Genomic DNA, 10,113 nt, shown 5'->3' with positions numbered 1-10,113 from the left:
TGATCTTGGAAGGAAGGGTAACAAGATTTGAAATGATGTTTAATATTAGCTTGCTTGAGTGGTGGTGGTGGGGGTGGGGGGGCATTCGTGGAGTGCTTCCCCTCATAAACATCTTTGTTGGCAATTTGAAGCGGGATCTTTTGCCCCTATTATGACAATCTATCACTTTTAAATCTTTGTTGCCCTAAGATCCAATTGATTATACTTCAATTCAGATCGAGGGGTTTCAAATATCTGTAAAGAACCTCAATCCCTTTCTGGGTTTCTTGATCTGAATATGTGGGGACCTTGAAGTAGAGAATAGAAATTTGTATGGAAGTTCTAGTTGTTGTGCAACGTATCATATACTACGGGAAGCACTTGCAAGATATTTCTCAATTGTTGGACTATGACATCTTAAGAAACTCCACCATCGTATTACTATTGAGACTGCGTGGAGGTTCATCAGGATCCAAGAACCTAGAAGGATCAACATCTTATAAAGATGTAGCGTAGGGAAAGGGTCCTACATCAATGAAATAGCCACGGTACAACCCAGGACAATATATTGTATATCAAGTGGACCAAATGCTTGATCCAGAAGTAAACTTAAAGAAGGCAAATCACCTTTTGTGTACTTTAATCTAGGGTTGTGATATGCAAATTTAATAGCTTTTCGCCAAAATATGAAGATTCACATTAGTAGGTCTTCTCGACTTGGACCCAAAATTGCGATATATATTTGTGTTCAAAGGGTTTTTTCATGGTTCAGTTCAATACTCAAGAAGATCCGAGAAAGTATTACAAGAAGGGCTATAGTTCTGGGGAAGAGTTGAACTCTTCATCACCCCGTGGTTCTCAAAATTCGATGCCACAACTATGGTGGTGTCAACGATGCCAGTATGGGTGAGAATGTCAAATATTCCCCTTCCTTTTTGGCATCACAAGGTACTCGAGGACATTTGGAATACTTTGGGGTCATTCTAGAAGATGGATGTTGAAAGAACAGATAAAGACGTATTTACATTTGCCCGAATCCATGTGGAAATAAAACCAAGCAAAGGGCAACCAGAACGTATATAACTAAAACATAAATCTTTTCATCGGGTTCAAATCTTGGACCATGAAAATACAACATTTAGGTGTTGCACTTATTTCCAAACAGGACATCTATAGGACATCTGCCCAAGGCAAGAAAGACTCAAAAAAAGAAAAAGGGGTTAGCTCGTAAAACAAAAGGTTGGAAACCTTTTGACCCCATTATAACAAAAGAAGAATGGGAACTTGCAAAGAACCCCACAAAACAAGATGATATGAGTACCCATGTTTGTGCTGGACCTACTCCCCATGTGTCAAATGGCCCATATTTAGATCTAGCCTATATCTCAAAACATCTTGGACCTATGACATACAAAGAGGACATGATGTGGGAACAAAGAGACTACATGTATCAGAAAGTTTAGATTCAGACAAAGAACTAACTCTTGTAGTGACCGTGAATGATCTAGAAATGCTACATTTGGCCCAATTTTAGGGGGATGGCAGAAGGTCCAAAGAAAGAAGGGAAAGAAAGAGAAGTTAAGTAATTTCTATAACTCTTAACTTCTTATTTGTAATTTGTAATTTGTAATTTGTAATTTGTAATTTTTCTTTTTGCTACTGAGGTGAGAGGTCGCCCATACTTGAATGCTTATAGCATCTGCAAAATGTAATTATATTCCTTACAATGAAAGTACAAATTTTTCCAAGGAACAAATTAATATTTTATTTATGACCCTTATTGTCGACATTAATTTAAATGGTTTTTTGCTTATTTGTATTTTTGTAAGTATATGTCCCATCATATTGGAAAGTAAAAGCATGTATCAATGGATTCCAGCTCTCGGCTCATAACTCTGCTGCCCTTTCCTCACCATTATCTCAGCAATTTGCAGTCGAGCCCGTTCAAATTGACGAGCCTTGTCAGCGATTCCCTTTCCGTGAAGGGTGATAATGTTAGATCTAAGACTTTTGTGATCCATAATGTAGAGGACAGTCTTTCAGATTAATCACATTGTAAAATTTGATTCCAGCTCTCGCCTCATAACTCTGCCACCCTTTCCTCACCCTTATCACTGCGGCAGAGTAGCTGGAATCCAACTTTTACAATGTGATTAATCTGAAATATTGTCCTCTACATTATGGATCACAAAAGTCTTAGATCTAACATATAAAAAAATCTATTTCAAAAAATTCTAATTAATAAAATTTTGTAAAATTATAATGATTCTATAATAAAAAATAAAAAAAAATTAAACAAATTTTTAAAAAGAATTGTTTACTAAATTGTGGCACCATTTCATAAAATATTTGAAACTTGGATATTTCATAAAATATTTGAAATATCTATATCTATATCTATTTTATGAATGGATTGGGATCATAATTAAATTAATTTCTAAAGGCACAAAATTAAATAAACTTTTTCTTAGTAATGAATTATCCTTGAATTATAATATCTTAAACAATATTCTAAGAGGACAACTCATAATTTAATTAAAAGAATTAGCATATTACCCACTGCCCAATATTATCACTAATGTAAGTATCTTTCTAAGAGCATTGATACACAAAGAATTAGGGTTTCTCATGAAGAATGCTTACTTGGAGAAACTCATCAACATTTGAAGGTGGTGGACATTGGTCACAATGGGAAACAATGGTGGGAAGAGTTTCTTGGTGACTAAATGTTCATTACTAAGAGCTTCCCGCATATAATCTTTTGAGGATAACAATGGTAACAATGGTAAATTCTAGCATACAATCTTCTAGTATATTACAAAATGGTTACTCTAAACCCTCAACGCCATAGGCCTCCTGGTTTTTTTTCTTGGATTGGTAAAAAACACTCAAAGCCCCAAAGAAATATCTCTTTGGAGCAATGGAATATTTATTGAAATTTTATGCCTTTAAATATGCTACATTAGAGAATAATACTATGGGTTATCAAACTCCTAAACCCAAATATTCTACCTCAATTTTGTTTTAATTATTAACTTTAGAATTTTATTTTATTTATTTATATTTTTATGTAATTTGACTAAGTCAAAATATTTACGTAACATGACAAGACAAAACATTACAAAACCTCTTCCATATTGGGCTAGAGAGCACCTCTCGACCCAATTATGTCCACTAGTGTAAAGTAGACACTGATAGGTTGTTTTGTTAAGGCACTACTTGGTGTAAAGGTCATTGATTTAAAACTTTGTGGGTAAAAAACCCATCCATGCTAAGGGATGGTATAGAAAAAGAGAAAAAAGAAAAGGGATTACTTTTTGTCACTCCCAAGCCAAGTGTGATCCCCCAATGACGACTTAAATGCCCATGGGTGGCGGCTACTCAAGCCATGGGTTAATAGTGCAAGGTAATAAAGATTATAATAAAAAATAATTATAATAAGTTATAATTTATAAAGAATTGAATAAAATATTACACAATTAATATAATATTTTATTTATGTTTGCATAGAAGTTAGTAAATATCAAGTTTGTTAATTTTGAGAATGAAATAGGTCCACCTAATATTTTTCAAGGGGATTCCCCAACTCCATAGTTTTTGTGGCCATGTTTATGTTTGTTAGGTCAATCATTAGTTTGAGTTTTGTCATATATTTTGTTATGGAAGGCTTCATGACCTAAAACTTAATATTTATTTAATTTTGTAATTTTGTACCAACTTTTTACATGATCTAATACAGCAACCGACTTTGTAAAAAAAAAAATAATTTGATTTCCCACATGACAAATCAAGAACTACAACCTAAGTATATTTGCTACCAAACTTATATATATATATATATATTGTGAGGTTGACAATAAAAATCCAAAATTTATATTCAATAAAAATAATAATATTAATTATATTATTTAATTAAAAATAGTAAATTATTGTCTTTTATTCAAAGGATGAATTGGTTAGTTTGAGTTGCAATTGTCTCTTGGTCCATAGTATCTTTCCTCTTCTAATAATTATGTTAGCTTGTTAGCTTTTCAATGTCTCAAATTTATAATCTCAATGTTTCTGAACCTGTGTTGGAAAGGGGAAAAGTACAAGATGGTTTCAACTCCTTGTTCCTAGAATATAAGTATGTTCACAAAAGTTTGTAAATTTTTGGATGTGTTTGGGAAAGTAGTTACCACTATAAATATAAGGATAGTATTTGTTATAAATTGGCATTTTGACTTTTTGAGCATGGATGAACTAGTTGTAATAGCTTGTCTCTTTGATTTTTGCTCAATCCAAACACAAAATTTATATGAATACAAACTATAGTTGTGGTTTAAAAATTAAAAGTTACAAATTTTTATATGAAACTTTGGATATCAGGTGAGATCCATGTCAACCGAGATTTATCAAGAACAAGAGAGATCAAATTTCTTGAGGTGAAAACCTCTTTTAGAGTGTAAAACTTAAGAAGGATGTGCACCTCAAGAGATTTGATCCCTCTTGGATTATATACACCATGTGTTAAGTCTATGTTAAGCACGGAAGGAATTACACATCTCATTCATTTTAAACAACACTAATAAAATGCTTTAACTATAAGAATTGTTTGTTTTAATTTATTTTATATAATATATTCATAGTTGACATTGAAATATTTTATTCCACGTGTCCATTAAAACGTTTTATTTATGATTCACATTGTCCACATCAAAATGTTTTTGTTTTGTTTTGAATAGTATAATATTTTATTTAGGGTAGTATGGAATTGTTGTTTCTCTGCCATCAAAAACCCTCGAACTAGTCGAAATATCTCAGAGTCTGCAAAATGGGGCTTGGGCTCAATCTCGACGCAATTGCTCAATTTTAAACAAAGCATACACTTATGATATGGGATATCTACGACCATGCCGAAATGGGTTCCCGACATTCAACTCTCATGGATCTTATATCAGATACAAATTTAATGGTGAGAGTACAGAGGAATATGGTTTCTTATGAAGGTGGTGTTTATTGTATCAAGATAAACCTCACTCAAAACAACGACCAATAAATGGGATGGGCGTGCGCAAGAGTGGTCTAGATCTCCTTAGGCCACATCGATTCCCCAATGATCTTGGAAGGAAGGGTAACAAGATAAAAAATGGTGCTTAATATTAGCTTGCTTGAGTGGTGGTGGTGGGGTTGGGGGGGCATTCGTGGAGCGCTTCCCCTTATAAAGATATTTGTTGGCAATTTGAAGGGGGATCTTTTGCCCCTGTTATGACGATCTATCACTTTTAAATCTTTTTTGCCCTAAGATCGAATTGGTTATACTTCAATTCAGATCGAGGGGTTTCAAATATTTGTAAAGAACCTCAATCCCTTTCTGGGTTTCTTTATCTGAATATGTGGGGACCTTGAAGTAGAGAATAGATATTTGTATGGAAGTTCTGGTAGTTGTGCAATGTATCATATACTAAGGGAAGCACTTGCAAGATATTTCTCAATTGTTGGACTATGACATCTTAAGAAACTCCACCATCGTATTACTATTGAGATTGCGTGGAGGTGCATTAGGATCCAAGAACCTAGAAGGATCAACATCTTATAAATATGTAGCGTAGGGAAAGGGTCCTACATCAATGAAATAACCACGGTACAACCCATGACAATATATTGTAGATCAAGTGGACCAAATGCTCGATCCAGAAATAAACTTAAAGAAGGTAAATCACCTTTTTTTGTACTTCAACCTAGGGTCGTGATATGCAAATTTAATAGCTTTTGGCCAAAATATGAATATTCACATTAGTAGGTCTTCTCGACTTGGACCCAAAACTGCGATATATATTTGTGTTCAAAGGGTTTTTTCATGGTTCAGTTCGATACTCAGGAAGATTCGAGAAAGTATTACAAGAAGGGCCCTAGTTCTGGGGAAGAGTTGAACTCTTCATCACCCCGTGGTTCTCAAAATTTGATGCCACAACTATGGTGGTGTCAAAGATGCCACCTTTTTGTCATCACAAGTTACTCAAGGACATTTGGAATACTTTGGGGTCATTCTAGAAGATGGATGTTGAAAGAACATATAAAGACGTATTTACATTTGCCCGAATCTATGTGGAAATAAAACCAAGCAAAGGGCGACCAGAACGTATATAAATGAAACATAAATCTTTTCATTGGGTTCAAATCTTGGACCATGAAAATACAACATTTAGGTGTTGCACATGTTTCCAAACAGGACATCTATAGGACATCTGCCCAAGGCAAGAAAGACTCAAAAAAAAGAAAAAGGGTTAGCTCGTAAAACAAAAGGTTGGAAACCTTTTGACCCCATTATAACAGAAGAAGAAGGGGAACTCACAAAGAACCCCACAAAACAAGATGATATGAGTACCCGTGTGTGTGTTGGACCTACTCCCCATGTGTCAAATGGCCCATATTTAGATCTGGCCTATATCTGAAAATATCTTGGAGCTATGACATACAAAGAGGACATGATGTGGGAACAAAGAGACTACATGTATCAAAAAGTTTAGATTCAGACAAAGAACCAACTCTTGTAGTGGTCGTGAATGATCTGTATATGCTACACGTTGGCCCAATTTTAGGGGGATGAAAGAAGGTCTAGAGAAAGAAGGGAAGGAAAGAGAGTTAAGTAATTTCTATAACTCTTAACTTCTTATTTGTAATTTGTAATTTGTATTTTTCTTTTTGCTACTGAGCTGAGAGGTCGCCCATACTTGAATGCTTATAGCATCTGCAAAATGTAATTCTATTCCTTATGATGAAAGTACAATTTTTTCCAATGAAATTTATGACCCTTATTGTCGACATTAATTTAAATGGTATTTTGGTTATTAGTATTTTTGTAAGTATATGTCCCATCATATTGGAAAGTAAAAGCATGTATCAATGGGATATAATCTCTCTCTCTCTCTACACACACACATATTGAATTATTTGTGTTATTACAAATCTCCCTCATACTTTGAATTACAAAACATCTATCAATGGAATAAGAAATCTCTCTATATTTTTGTGTGACAGTGATGTTGAAATATCTCTCATCATGGAAAGTAAAAATAAAAATATGATTTTTTTTCAATTACCTTATCTTTATTTATATAAAGTTGATATAAGATTATGTTCCTTAACATGAACATTGAAATATTTTATTTTGATTATATATATATATATATATATATATAGTATATATATATATATATATATATATATATAGGGTTAGATCAATTGGTCGAGTTCTCGTCGCTAAAACACCTTGCTAATGGGAGGTCATGGGGTTAATTCGCCTCGACAGCCTTGGAGTTAGGCTTTGCTAATTAATCGATGAGATGTGATCCCTTCGGGTGGATCTGCCTGGATGTTTCCTATATATATATATATATATATGTCAATTGAACACAAAATGAATTACACTTCTCCTTAATAGTAATACCAGCAAGATCCATCTTAATTACACAGATAGATCAAATCTCTTTTCACTTGAAAAGAGGTTTGCATCTCAAGAGTTTTAAACCCTCTCAACACTTGGTAGATTTAGAGTTAAGATGGATCTAGGCTAGATTAATTTCCCCTTTTTAATAGACTATATTCGACATGAATATCATGGGTTATTTTTATTTTAATTTCACCAAGTTCAAATGTTTACATTATATTAATATTTTTATTTTTATATAGTTTGACTTAGCCAAAATGTTAAAAAGGACATTACGTTACAACACGTCTACCGTAATGGTTGGAAAGCACCCTCGGTGCATTCATATTATTTGTAGATGCCACTTATCAACTCATTTGTTGAGAAATGAAGCAATTGCACATCTCCTTCATATTAAAAAGTAGAAAACGATTATAAATAAAATTACTAAATAAATAAATAAATAATTGATGTAAAATTAAAATGGAAATTAAAGTATTTTATTTACATTCAACATTAAAAGATTTCTGGTTATAACTGTTTTTTAGTTTGTTGATATAAGTATTATTTTTTAGATTATTAAGATGGAAATTGAAGTATTTTATTTATGGTCCACATTGATAGATTTTTTTGATATTACTATTTGTTAATTTGTTATGTAAATATTATTTATTATTTTTTTAAGCAATCTAGTTAGGAACATGATTGTAAAATTCAACCACTACTCCTATGCGCATATATATGAAATATGAATAACTAGCACAAACATATAAATTAAATGGCTAGTAAAGGCCCATAAACGTTAATCCATGAGAAATATCAAAACACTCACTTTGTGATAAATCTGACTTTGCTAAAAAAAACATAAAAATTAACTAAATCATAACTTTATTTTAAATTATTGTTATTATTAATTATAAAATGAGTTAATATAAAATTAAACAAATAGACACTAAAAAAAACATGTGATAAGATTCTTAACCATGGAGATTCACCCCCACTTTATCATGGAGATTCCTAATTTGTAAATAGGGTTTGTTACACTGTTGTGGTCCAATACCATGGCTTATCAATACACAAGCCCAAAAAACCATAACTCATTTCACATGAACTTGTTCATATGACATATTTTTAATTGATCATTTAATTAAAAGGGCAAAAAGGGTATAACTACTTTAGAGATAAATCTCAACCTTTAATTTGTGTATATTACTAAGAACATCTTAAAATATTCCTTGGAGGTTAAATCCCCATCATCCACCTAATAACATTCCAAAATAGACTAATTTAATAACCAAATGTAATTTCTATCGAGAAATTGGAGGTTGTTATTGGCCCATCATTGCTAAGGAAGAAAGAGAAGGCAAAAAGATGAAGTAGTGACAAAATCCTTATATGATTATTGAAAATTTCTTGAAATGATAGACATATTGATGACATGGGTTGCTAGTTCATGATGTTTATGATGTTTTTGCATCATCTTTTTAATCTTACGCAACTTTTTGTAATAAACTTGAAGACAATTTTAAGTTATATTTTTTATAAAATTGTAAGTGATTTTTTTTTTTGGGACTATGACATGAATTTAGGATTGTTTTAAAGAGAATATAAGGTGTTGTATGACCTTTTCTAAGGGTTCAGAAGGAGAAATTTTGGCCATGTCCATAAGGCGATACTAAATATATTTCTCCTTTCTCCTAAATACTTATAATTTTTTTCCTTCGGAAAAAACTTAAAATACTAGATATAGTTATAATCAATATGTTTGTGAGGCATTCTAATATAATGTGTTTTTCATCTTTCACTTTTTTAGCGTTGATAAAATTACAAGTAATTCATTTTTTTCTTTCTATTTTTGAGTGGGTACGGACCTCAGAGATTGGTGACCACTATGTCTACGAAATATTTGTATCAAACAGATCCACTTGAAGGGATCAATTTTTGCCTGCTCATCCTCGGAGCCTAACCTTGAGGGAATTGAACCCGTGACATTTCAATAGAAAAAATGCTTTAATAATGAAAACTTACCCAATCAAACTAAACCTCAAGCCTTACAAATTATTTATATATATATATATCCCATTTTGAAAAAATAAATTAATTAATTAATTAAAATAAGTTAAAAATTAAATAAATGAAAATGGAAATTGGTGTTATGTACACTGAATTAAAAATTTACCTCCACTGAAAGCGAACAATGTGTGAATTCATGTTAACCAAAGAAATTAGTCTAGTTTGAGAAAGGGAGTGATCATTTGTTCTGATTGGTTTTCAAAGCCCAGATGTGTAGCATAATTTAAAATCTAGTTTGGGAATATGCATTAAGTCTTGTGCGGGTTATGAGGTTAGCCAGCCATCATATACGTAACATTATTGGCTTGATAATAAACACAATGCCTTCATTTGTTAAAAAATATCAAAGATTCATCATTTCTCCCTTTTTGTATTAGTATGTCACATTCTTCAACGAGTCTAGTTCTCTCATGGTATTCAATTTGGTTGCAGCACATTGGAATTGAGGACAATATCTCCAACCAGTGCAAGTCTCCTATAAGCACATGGAGATTTGGAATAATTAACACATATTCCAATTGCCTTTCAACATCTATCTATTGAAAAAGATTTAAATTATGGTTATTTTTAATAATATATTTTTGTCAATGAAGATTCAACCGAGAATTCCAAAATATAATTCAAGGAGCAAAAATGTTGATACAAGAAGTTCT

The sequence above is a fragment of the Pinus tabuliformis genome, chromosome Q (genome assembly GCF_031772625.1).
Source record: "Pinus tabuliformis cultivar Carrire ecotype Pingquan chromosome Q, CPIR1, whole genome shotgun sequence".
NCBI lineage: Eukaryota > Viridiplantae > Streptophyta > Pinopsida > Pinales > Pinaceae > Pinus > Pinus tabuliformis.
This window is presented reverse-complemented; position numbering follows the sequence as displayed.